Source organism: Tupaia chinensis, unplaced genomic scaffold (assembly GCF_000334495.1).
Source record: "Tupaia chinensis unplaced genomic scaffold, TupChi_1.0 Scaffold143574_1, whole genome shotgun sequence".
Classification (NCBI taxonomy): Eukaryota; Metazoa; Chordata; class Mammalia; order Scandentia; family Tupaiidae; genus Tupaia; species Tupaia belangeri.
In genome coordinates, this window is record NW_006203419.1 from 1,011,584 (window position 1) to 1,023,572 (window position 11,989).

Sequence of the window (11,989 nt, forward strand, 5' to 3'; positions counted from 1 at the left end):
CACAGTGCCTAATGAGAAGAAGGGGCACCACCTTTTTAGTTTGCTTGGAGTAGGATAGACCTAGTTAAAATGTTTCTGTCCTGCTGAGTTGCCCCTTGCTCAGTCCTTTGTCCAGAGAGAGCAGGCTTTCCTTGGCACTTTCTTGTCTGTGCTCCTTTGGGTTGTGGGTTTCTCCGAAGCTCAGGCAAACTAAACAAAAACTAGGAAACTCCCTGCTGGGTTGGTCCTCCTGCCCCACGGTTCCTAGCCAGTCAACCTCTTTTCTTCCACTTGGATTCTCCTGTCATTGGCTTCATAAATTGTGTCCATAGTTTTCCATTGTAATTATTGGGAGGAATAGAGTGGAGTACGCTTGCTCCATCTTGTCCCAAGCTGTAAATCCTCATTATGGTTTTAAATTATGAGCATTACATTTAGTTCCATTAGTGTTTTTCTGTTTTTGAGAGATTTTTGCTATAGGGCGTGTGCGCTCACCAGAAAGACAGAGACAGAGAGACAGAAAGCGAGAAATCACCCCAGGGGGAATGGCCACGCTGCAATCCCTTCTCCTCCATTCTCCTCTCGGGATCTTGGGCACACATGCACACGCACCCAGCGTGAGTTTAAGCCACTGGATCCGGGACTCCAACCGTGGTTGATGTGGGAGTTCAGCGACATAGCCATTAGGCTAACTGCTGGTCCTGATTAGTATTTTATTATGTACTTTCCCTCCCAACCCCCTTCCCAGGTACATAGTCTTTGATCTACAAATTACAGTTTTGGGGGGTTTTCCTCAGGAACTATATCACATTTTGGTTTTTTATCCCATTAGCTAAAACTTCCAGGGCAGAGGTTGATTAACTCTGGCTTGTCTCCCACATCCAGCTTATTGCCTACTTTGGTATGGCAGACAAATACAGAATGGCTTTCATATTTTTAAATGGTTGGGGAAAAAACTCCAAAGAAGTGTAATATAGTATATGGAATACAAATGATATGAATTTGAATTTCAGTGTTCATAAGTAAGGTTCATTTGGAACACAGCCAGGCTCGTTTGTTTACATATTGTCTGGGGCTGCTTTCTTGTCACAGCGGCAGCCTCAAGTCATTGCAACAGAGGCTGCGTGCCAGCCCCTCTTCTAGAAGATAAGTAAATCATTGTGGTGATCACTAACATGTTTTTCCTGTCCTGTTCTAGTGGTACTGATTTCAGTGTTGGCTTGTCAGTGTGTTTTTGGCCATTATTTCAAGATGATTTTCTCAGCTGAGTGATTCTTTCGCTAAAGTTTCTAAGGATTTCGAATTTACCTCACAAACCTGATTCTTTCCCTCAGTTTCCTGACTCACTGAATGACACCTGCTGAGTAAGCTAGAAACCCAGGAGGAGTAGCATTGGACACCTCGCTGTTTCTCACCCCAAGAGCGAATCCATGATCAAGTCCTAGGCAGTTTACCTCCTGAGTAGCTGTTGCATCCTCACCAGTAATTCAGCTTTCTGACAGGACTGCCTGTATCCAGTATTCTGCCCTCTATACCCAGCTAGAGCATTCATTCCAAAATGTAGGGCAGATAGGGCATCCTCCTACTTCAGTCCTTCAAAGGCTTCTTATTGCTCTTAGGACAAAGAAATCCCCTTATATGGTCCTGCCCTGCATTCACCTCCAACCTCCTCTGGCACCATGCTCCTCCTTGCTCCTTGTGTTCCAGACACAATGGCTTCTTTGAGGCCCCGCTTCTGTCCTCTCTGAGGCTACCAGCTAGAATGGAGATCCCTGTCCTACTCTCATCCCTAACTTCTTTTTATCCTTCACATCTCAGCTGAGAAATCAGTGCCTCAGTGAAGCCTTGACTAGGTCAAATTTTTTTCTTATGTAGGCTCTTAGAGTCCTATAATTTTCTCTCTTATCACTTGTCATGTTTTTCTGTGAGGTGATTTGTTTAATGTCAGTTTTAACTACTAGCATATAAGATTTATGAAGGCTGGGATTCAGTTAGATGTTGTTCACTCTTTCATTTCTAGTACCAGGAACAGGGCCTACCACGTAATAAATGCTCAGTAAATAGATTGTTCCCCCCAATAAATATGTTTTGTTTTTTTTTTTTAATCAGAAGTTTTACATACAGCTTTTCTAGCATTCATCAGGGTAATTGCATGGCTTTTATGCTTTGGGTTATTTTTGTGAAGAATTTTTATCATTTCCTAATAATGGACCATGGTTAAATTCCTAAAATAAAACTTACTTGATCATGTTCTAGTATAAATAATAACATAATATGATGTTCTCTTTGCTAGGAGTTTTAAGATACTCAAGTTGTAATGTTTCCCTTTTTTGTGTGTATGGTCAAATTTTGAATATCAGGACTATACTAGTATGTTCATGTTTAGTATGTTCATGTTTATTCCCTTCTTTTGTTTTTAAGTTTTCTATAGCCTGTATTTTAAAATGTTTATTATAGATAGCACATGGTAAGGGCTTTTGTTATTAAGTCTTATAATTTTCATATTTAATTGGAGCTTTTAGTTTATTCAGTGATAATATAGTTGAGTTTAAATCTATCTTCTTGCTTTCTATTTGCTTTGTCTGCTTATGTTCCTTTTTCTCTGTTTTCTTGTTTTTGGGATTGACTTTTTAAAAAATCTATTCCAGTTTCTTCCCTGCTTATCTTAGAAATTATAGACTCTAGGGGCTGCAGGTAGCATGGTGGTTAAGGACTCCCATATGGCTGACCATGGTTCGAGTCCCATACCTGGTGGGTTGTTGTCTCACTTTTCCTTTCTCTTTCGCTCTGTCTCTCTCTGATCAAATTGAAATAAATAAATAAATAGAGTTAAATAAAATATTTTTTAAGAATTATTTATTATTGTTATTATTATTTTTCACATGAATTTTCCCAAAGACAGAGAGAGAAAGAGAGGGAGAGTGAGAAAGCAAGCCACCAGGTCTGGGACTCGAACCATGGTCAGCCATGTGGGAATTCCAACACCTTAACCACCATGCCACCTGCTGACCCCAAATAAAATAATTTTTTAAGAAAAAATAAATTATAAACTTTTTTAGTGGTTACTCTAGAGATTATAATACATAGTCTAGATTTATCACTTTAATGTGATTGTTATTTTAGTACTTTAGTTTTTCTTAGACAATACAAAGATATTGGAACATTTTAAATTTGTTTTATCCCATTCCTGTATATGTCTATTTTTATTGTATTTTTTAGTCCTACATGTTTAAAAATCTGGAAGATATTATTATTTTTAATTTTTGCTAAAGGGCATACGTACTCAACAAAGACAGGGAGAGAGAGAGAGAAAGAGGGGGAAAACCACGCCACAGTCCCTTCTTCTTCATTGTCTTGGGATTTTTGGTCATGCATGCACATGCGCCCAGCATGTATTTCAAACCACCAGGTCCAGGACTTGAACTGTGCTGTCAGCTATATGAGATCCAGCCACCTTAACCTCTATGCCATATTCTGGCCCATAAAGCCATAAGATATAATTATTAAGATTTTATATGGTTTATAGTTATTCAGATCTCTCCATATATTACCATTTCTTCTTTATTCCTTTCTGAATCTTTTTGGGATTATTTTCCTTTAACTTGAAGAACACCTTTAGTAATTTCTTAGAATAGTTTTGCAATAATGAATTCTCTTGAGTTTTCTTGGCTTGGAGGTTTTTATATTTTACCTTTAGGTTCTGGGAAGATATTCTTACTAGGTACAGAATTGACTTTTTACCCCTCTATTTGAAGATATTCATTCCATTGTCTTATGTCTTCTGTCTGTATTAGTTAGTCAGAGGTCTACAGAGAAACAGAACCCATAGGATTTGCTTTAAACTACCAAATCTGAAGGGGTTTTTTGTTTGTTTGTTTGTTTTTAAGTTTTACTGTAGGGTGCTTGCACTCACTGGAAAGACAGAGAGAAATAAATCATTCTTCAGCGGGGATGACCATGCCATAATCCCTTCTTCATTCTCCTCTTGGGATTTTGAGCGTGCATGCACACACACCCAGCACGTTTCTCAAGCTGCCAGGTCCAGGACTCGAACCATGTAGTTGTCCATCTGGAATCTAGCCATCTTAACTACCAGGCCACTGGCTAGCCTGAGAATGTTTTTATTATATACATGTATTTTTTTAAATTAAGAATACCATTATTTATTTTTCTATAGGTAAATTTTCTGTATCTTCAATATTTTCTGCTCAAAATTAACAAAACAATCCCCAAGTTTAGAACTGGATCTCCTGGCCCTTCTCTTCATATCCCCCCAGTTGAAAATGTTTTCATCTTTTAATGGCCACCATCCTCTTGGATCTGCAGTTAAGGTCAACACACTCAAGCCTTAGGACAATCTTTGTGGTTTTAGCCTTCTTTTGGAAAATTGTCTTTGTCTGCCCACCATTGCCATTCTGTTTCTGGCTGTAGTGTCTCCTTCCCTGGGCATACAGGGAACCTTTGCCCTTCTTATACTGTGTCACTTTGTGAGACTGATGCTTGCCATACTCCTTACAGAAATTCCTTTGAATTTTAGGTACATCGATCATTTTGGCAGTCCACCTGTTTTCATGTTGAGAACGAGAAAATTAGTTTCCACAATGCTTGCCTAACAGGAAAAGCTATGACATACATTTTATATTTATTATACACTAGTTCCATTAAATATTAGTAATATGTATTAATTATCTTAAGTATATATATATTGTACATGTGTGTTGGGGGAATTTAGTTTAAGGAACTGACTTGCAGTGTAGGAAGCTGGTAGGTAGGAGACTGAGGAAGGAGTGGCAGTTCAGGTCCAAAGGCAGCCAATGGAGAATTCTACCTTGCTTGGGAAAGGTCAGTGTTTTCTTCTCTTAAACCTTTAACTGACTGGATGAAACCCACCCACATTATGGAGGGCAATTTCCTTTATTCAAAGTCCACTGATTTAGATGTAAATCTCATTTTAAAATACTTATAGAAACATGCCGAATGAAGTTTAGCCAAATATCTAGAACTATGGTTTAGCCAAATTGACACATAAAATTAACCTTCATAAGTCCACCTCTTGCTAGCTTGGCACCCAGTATACATCTCCTTAACTGTACTTACTCTCCAAATAAGGACAATAACAAGGCCATACTTCTTCCTAACATTATAAAACTGTCCTATATACAACCAAGAACACAATATCACTTTCTCTAGAAGAGGATGCAGTCTTTGGATAATGTTTACTCTTATCCCTGATATCCTGCAACTCAAATACTATGATGTAGGGACCAGCAGATGGTGTAATGGTTACGTCGCTGGACTTTCACATAGTCGACCACAGTTTGAATTCCAGACCCGATGACCTAAAACTCATGCAGGTTGTGTGTACATGCGTGCCCAAGATCCAGAGAGAAGAATGGAGGAGGGATTTCTGTGTGGCCATGCTCCCTGGGGGATGATTTTTCACTTTCTGTCTCTTTGTCTCTGGCAAGTGCATGCTCCCTATAGCAAAAATCTCTCTCTACAAAAGATTAAAAATTATACTATGATGTAGAGTTAACGGTACTTAGTATAATTAGCTCTTTGTCTAATTGTTTTTGTTTGAAGAAAATATTTCCGTATCCATTTTCTATTTCTACATAAGAAAACATTCTCAAATTTGGTAATTTAAAGCAACTACCATCTAATTGGCTCACAAGCTATGAATTGGCAATCTGTGCTGGTTTAGCTGTTTGGTTCCTTTCCTAATCTTGACTAGAGTTAATCATGCAGCTGTAGTCAGCTAGTGGTTCATCCAAGATTGAGGTTTATCTCAAGCACATGTCTGGCAGTTGGCATCAGCTGTTGGCTGGGCCTCTCCGTGTGAGGAGCTAAGCCAAGACTTCTCATTATGACAGTAGGTTTCTCAGCAAAATGACAGCTGAAAGATCTCTAGAGGTATCACTTTATAAATCATATTAACACTTCTGCTATATTTTATTGGTTCAAGCAAGTCACAAGGACAGTTTGAGTTAAACAGATGGAGAAGTAAACTTCACCTCTTGATAGAAGGACTGTCAGTGTTTCACTGTAAAGGTGAGAAAGAAGGTTTTGAAGCCATCTTTGCCAACGATCTACCATGTTGTCTTTTATTTCCTTTTGATTAAAAGAAAAAATTTTAAATAGCTCTTCGGTTTTTAGAAGTCTTACTGTGGTATATTTAGATATGTATTTCCTTTTTCTTTTATTTATTTGGAGATTCATAGAAGTTCTTAAATCTGTCATTTGTCAGTTGGAAAAAATTTTCAGTCTTTGTCTTTTCAAATATTTCTACTGTCCTGTTTCTTTTTTCTTTTTTTGGAGAGGTTTTTGCTATAGGGCGTGTGCGCTCGCCAGAAAGACAGAGAGAGACAGAGAGATAGAAAGCGAGAAATCACCCCCCCCAAGGGGGATGGCCGTGCCGCAATCCCTTCTCTTCCATTCTTCTCTTGGGTTCTTGGGCATGCACGCACACGCACCCGGTGCGAGTTTAAGCCACTGGGTCCAGGACTTGAATCGCGGTCGACTACGTGGGAGTCAAGCGACATAGCCATTACGCTAACTGCTGGTCCCTACTGTCCTGTTTCTTTCATCCTTTTTATCTAGGACTCAGATTAGATATAGGTTAGATCAGCTCACTGTATCCACTATACTGCTTATTTTTTCATTTTAAATTTTGCCTCTGCTTCACTTTAGATACTTCGTTTTGACCTATCTTCCAATTCACGAATTCTCTCTTCAGCTTTATTTTATCTCTTCTTAAATCCATCTGTTGATATCTTTATTCCAGTTATTTTCTCAGTTTTAGCATTTCTTTCTTTCTTCTTAAATTGTGCCATAGAGTGAGTGCACTTACCAGGGAGAGACAGAGAAAGAGAAGGCAAGTGAGAAATTATCCCCTATGGGGAATGATCATGCCACAATCCCTTTCTCCTCCACTTTCCTTTTGGGATTTTGAGAATGAATGCATGTATGCCCTGTGTGTTTCTCAAACCACTCAGTCCAAGATTCAGACTGCAGGGTTGACCATATGGGATCCAGCTGCCAAAATCACTATGCCATGGGCTGGCCCAGTTGGAGCATTTCTATTTTGTCCTCATTTTAAATGTGCCATTACATTTTTCTTAAGCACTGATTCTTGGCTGAAATTTGTAATACCATAGAACTGTTCTTACCTGTTTGCCACAAATCCTATACTGTCTCATGGACTAGACACTATATTTTGAAAATAATAAAGACAATTTAAGACTTAGGATGATTTTTTTTTTCCAGAGAGATTTACATCTGTCTCTGACCTTGCCTAGGAGTCTTGAATTGTTATAATCTAGGAGTCTTGAATCGTTATAATCTACTTTCAGGATTTGAGATACTTTTAAGCAGGACTGTAGTCCTTATTGGGACGGTGAACTTCAGTCCATTATCTTATATATATATATATGTGTGGTTTAAATTTTAACTTACATTTAATCACATGTATCTTTATAGTGTACAACATTGCTTTTTTTAGGATGAATACCTTGCATATCAATTAAGACAAAGACATTGCTATATACATTATCATCAGCAAATAGCTTTTAATTTTTTTGTCAATTAAACATACTTTTTTTCTTTCCCTGTCCCCCTCCCTTCTTCTACTACTCACCCCCGTATTACTCCTATCCTTACTATCTTCTACTATCTACCATGCTCTTCCTGCTACTGTACCTTCCAAACTTTCAGTTTCTACTGTAGATCACAGACAATCAGTATATATTGTGTAGGGACAATATCAGTTTGACTTAAGTGAGGGTATAGTTTGGCTTACTTTCATAGTTTGGCTTGCTTTGCTTAGCAGTAAGTCTTCCATATTCATCTGCTTTGTATCAAATGTCAGGTAATTATTTTTTTTTAATGACTGAGTAGTATTCCATAGAATACACATATGCCACATTTTTTCAATCCAGTCATCTATTTTTGGACATTTGGGTTGATTCCATGTCCTAGCAATTGTAAATAATGCTGTAATAGACTTGCAAGTGTTTTTCTGACTGAAGGTTTTTCTGTCCACTGGGTAAATACCTAAGGGTGGAATTACTGGGTTGTATGGCAGTTCTATTTGTAGGTCTCTGAGGAATCTCCATATCATTTTCCAAAGTGGTTGTACTAATTTGCATTCCCACTGACAGTGTAGAAGAGTTCCCTTTTCACCACAGTCTCGTCAGCACTTATCATTATTTATTTTTTAAATTTTAGCCATTCTGATTTGGGCTAAGTGATATCTCATTGTGGTTTTGATTCGCTTTTCCCTTATGATAAGAGAAGTCAAGCATGTTTTTGTATGCTTTTGGGCTGTTCGTATGTCTTCTTTGGAGAATTGCCTGTTCAGTTCATTTTCCCAACTTTTCATTGGATTGATCATCTTTCTGTGAGTAAGCTGCTTGAGTTCCCTGTGTATTCTGGTTATCAGTCCCTTATCTGAGGTATAGTTTATAAATACATTCTCCCACTCCAAGGGCTGTCTTCTCATTCTACCTCTTGTTTCTTTTGCTGCACAGAGGCTTCTCAGACTAATATTTGATCTATTTGTCTATTTTGGGGACTATTGCCTGTGCTTTGTGGGTCTTCTTTAAGAAGTCTTTGCCTGCTCCAAGGTCTCCAAGAGTTTTTCCTGTGTTTTCCACCAGTATTTTTTTATAGTTTGAAGGTTTATGTTTAGGTCCTCAATTCCTTTCGAGTTAGTTTTTGTTAGTGGTAAGAGATTAGGATCCAGTTTTGTTCTTCTGCAGGTGGATATCCAGTTCTCCCAGCACCATTTGCTAAAGAGATTTTCTTTTCCCTCTGGATTGTCTTGTGCCCTTTGTCAAGGATCAGTTGACTGTATGATTGGGGGTTTATTTGGGGGTTTGGTTTTGTGCCAATACCATGCTGCTTTATTTATCACAGCTTTGCAATATGTTTGGAGGTTGGGAAGTGAGATGCCTCCTACTTTATTAGGAGTGATTAAGACTTTATTGCACAGTATTGCTTTGGTGATATAGGGCCTTTTATGCTTCCAGACAAATTTTATGATTGTTTTTTTCTATTTTTTTAATTTTTAATTTTTAGAATTATTTTATTTAACTTTATTTATTTATTATTTTATTTTATTTTATTTTGATAAGAGAGAGACAGAGTGACAGGGGAGAGGGTGGTGAGAAAGCAAGCCTCCAGGTCTAGGACTTGAACCATGGTCAGCCATGTGGGAGTCCAGTACCCTTAACCACCACGCCAACTGCTGGCCCCTGTTTTTTCTATTTCTATGAGGAATGTCTCTGGTAGTTTGATTAGGATTGCATTAAATTTATAGATTAATTTGAGTAGGATTAATATCTTGATTATATTAATTTTTCCAATCCAGGAACATGGAATGTTTTTCCACATTTTTTAATCATTTTAAGTTTCTTTTTTAGTGTTTCATAGTTTTCCTTTTAGACCTCTCTGACATCTTTGGTAAGGTTTATTGCTAGTTATCTTATCAGTTTTATGACTATGGTAAATGGGATTTCTTCAGTACTATCTCAGTTTGTCCACTATTGTTGTATAAAAATGCTACAGATTTTTGTATGTTGACTTTGTATCCTACCCTTTTACTATATTCATTTATCACTTCCAGGAGTTTATTTGTGGATTCTTTTGGATTTTCTTTGTACCACATCATATCATTTGCAGGTAGAGATAATTTCACTTCTTCTTTTCCTATTTGGATGCCTTTTATTTGATTTCTTGTCTAATTGCATTGACTAGAACTTCCAGTGCTATGTTAACAAAAGAGTGGAGAGGGACCAGCAGTTAGTGTAAGGCTATGTCGCTGAACTCCCATGTAATCAACCATGGTTCGAGTACTGGACCTGGTGGCTTAAATTCACGCCGGGCGTGCGTGCCCAAGATCTGGAGAGGAGAATGGTGGAGAAGGGATTGCTGCTTGGCCATCTCCCCTGGGGGGTGATTTCTCATTTTTCTGTCTCTCTGTCTCTCTCTGTCTTTCTGGCGAGCGCATGCGCCCTATAGTAAAAACCTCTCCAAAAAAAAAAAAAAAAGAATGAAGAAAGTGGATAGCCTTGTCTTGTTCCAGTTTTATTTCCCCTTTCAGTATGATGTTAGCTATGTTTTTTTAAATGATTATTTTATTTAACTTCATTTATTTATTTATCTATTTATTTTAACCAGAGGAGGACAGAGAGAGAGAGAGATGAAAAGTGAGAAAGCAATCCACCAGGTCTGGGTCTCAAACCATGGTCCACCATGTGGGAGTCCAGTGCCCATAATCACCATGCCACCAGCCAGCTCCGCTATGAGTTTATTATCAATGGCTTTTACTGTGTTGAGGAATGTCCCTTCTATGCCGATTTTGCTGAAAGTCTTAATAATGAAGAGATGAAGGAATGTTGTATTTTATTGAATGCTTTTTCTGCATCAATTGATATAATCATGTGTTTTTTATCTTTTCTTTTGTTAATATTATTTATTACATTTATGATTTTGCATATGTTGAACCATCCTTGCATCCCTGGAATAAAGCCTACTTTGTCATGGTATACATTTTTTTTACTATGTCGTAGAATACAATTTACTAATATCTTGTTGGGAATTTTAGCATCTGTATAATCAGGGTTATGGGCCTAAAGTTTTATTCTTCTGTCATGTCCTTGTCTGGCTTTAGATACCATTACAAGGAAGTTGTGAACATGAATTTCTTAGGAGCTAAAGCCATCCCCCCATGAACTTCTCTTGCATCCCTTTGGTCTACCATGGTTCATAAATACTGAGACCTTTTTTCTTGTCTCAAATGAATCATTAAATGTTAAAAACAGAAAGGGTCACAAAGGACACAAAGGACCACATGCTTTTCAATATAAAGCATTCTCCTTCACTAGATGGTTATCACAGTGTAGACCTGATTGTCTGAAAATGCTCAGGTTATTTAGTCAATATTGCCTGTATTTGGTTATTGAAAGGCTCTCCTTTTTTTTTTTTTTTTCTTTTTAAAATCCAAAGTGCATAGTGAGACCAAATCAAGGCATTTTTTTTTCTTGTCAGCATCAGTTTTCACCTAAGCATCTTCCTACGAGAGCCTTGCTCAGATGCCTTGCTTTTGTCCTCCCACTCTCCAAAAATAAAAATACAATAATAATAAGAGAGTTGAGCAATTTAGACATTCATCAGCCTGGGAAATAAACTTTGCCAAAATAAAAGTCCTACTATTGTAAAGAAAATTGATAAGACAAAAAGTACATGTGACGAACCATTCACTGTTGTTGAGTAATTTATCCGTTGACCTCCGACTTCACTGATATAAAATCCTGTTGGAAATATTAGGGCAGCCATACAGAAAAGGATCATTCCAGTGAATGCAATCCATCAGGCATATTTTGTAGCTTCCCTTTGCCTGTGGGAAGTCACCAGCGAACTGGTTACATGTGACAGTCAATTAAATGATTCCCATGTTGATAAAAACAGTGTGGTGATCACTGGGGTGATGCTTGTCTGATCTGTCCATGGATTGTTTGACACTGTTGGACAAGGCCTGCTTGAAGTGTTCCCACTGACTCCCCAATGTTGATCCATTCTGGGTTGGCGATGCTGATGGCAAAGATATCGGTGACCAGAAAGAGACATCCTGAGAGATGATGGTCAATTTATCCATCTTCCTGCTCTGCTCCCCTACCCCCAGGCCCTGGGCAGGCCTTGGCCTCATGCCTCACTCCTTCCACCATATGGCTGCCACCAGGGCCCAAAGTCACTATACCGCCTCCTCGTGCCCCCTCAGCCCCTCTGGGGAGAGAAGGGGAATGGAGATTGATTTATAACTACATTTTCCCCCCTTTCCCCTTCAGAAAACTTAATGAATTGGGTATTAATAAATCTAGGCTTTGGACCTAGTTCTGTGATCTTGGACTAGTTATCAAATTTTTCATTTAGAGCGAAATGGATGGAATAGAGGGAAGGAGGGGCAACCGTGTACGCAGGGCAGGAAGTAAGGAAGAAAGCACATAAAGGA

The 11,989-nt window shown here is 38.2% G+C and overlaps 1 pseudogene; it reads right to left on the reverse strand.

Moving 5' to 3' along the window:
- Positions 1–11,150: 11,150 nt before the first annotated feature.
- Positions 11,151–11,635, reverse strand: LOC102482350 (uncharacterized protein C16orf52 homolog B-like; annotated as a pseudogene).
- Positions 11,636–11,989: the final 354 nt, after the last annotated feature.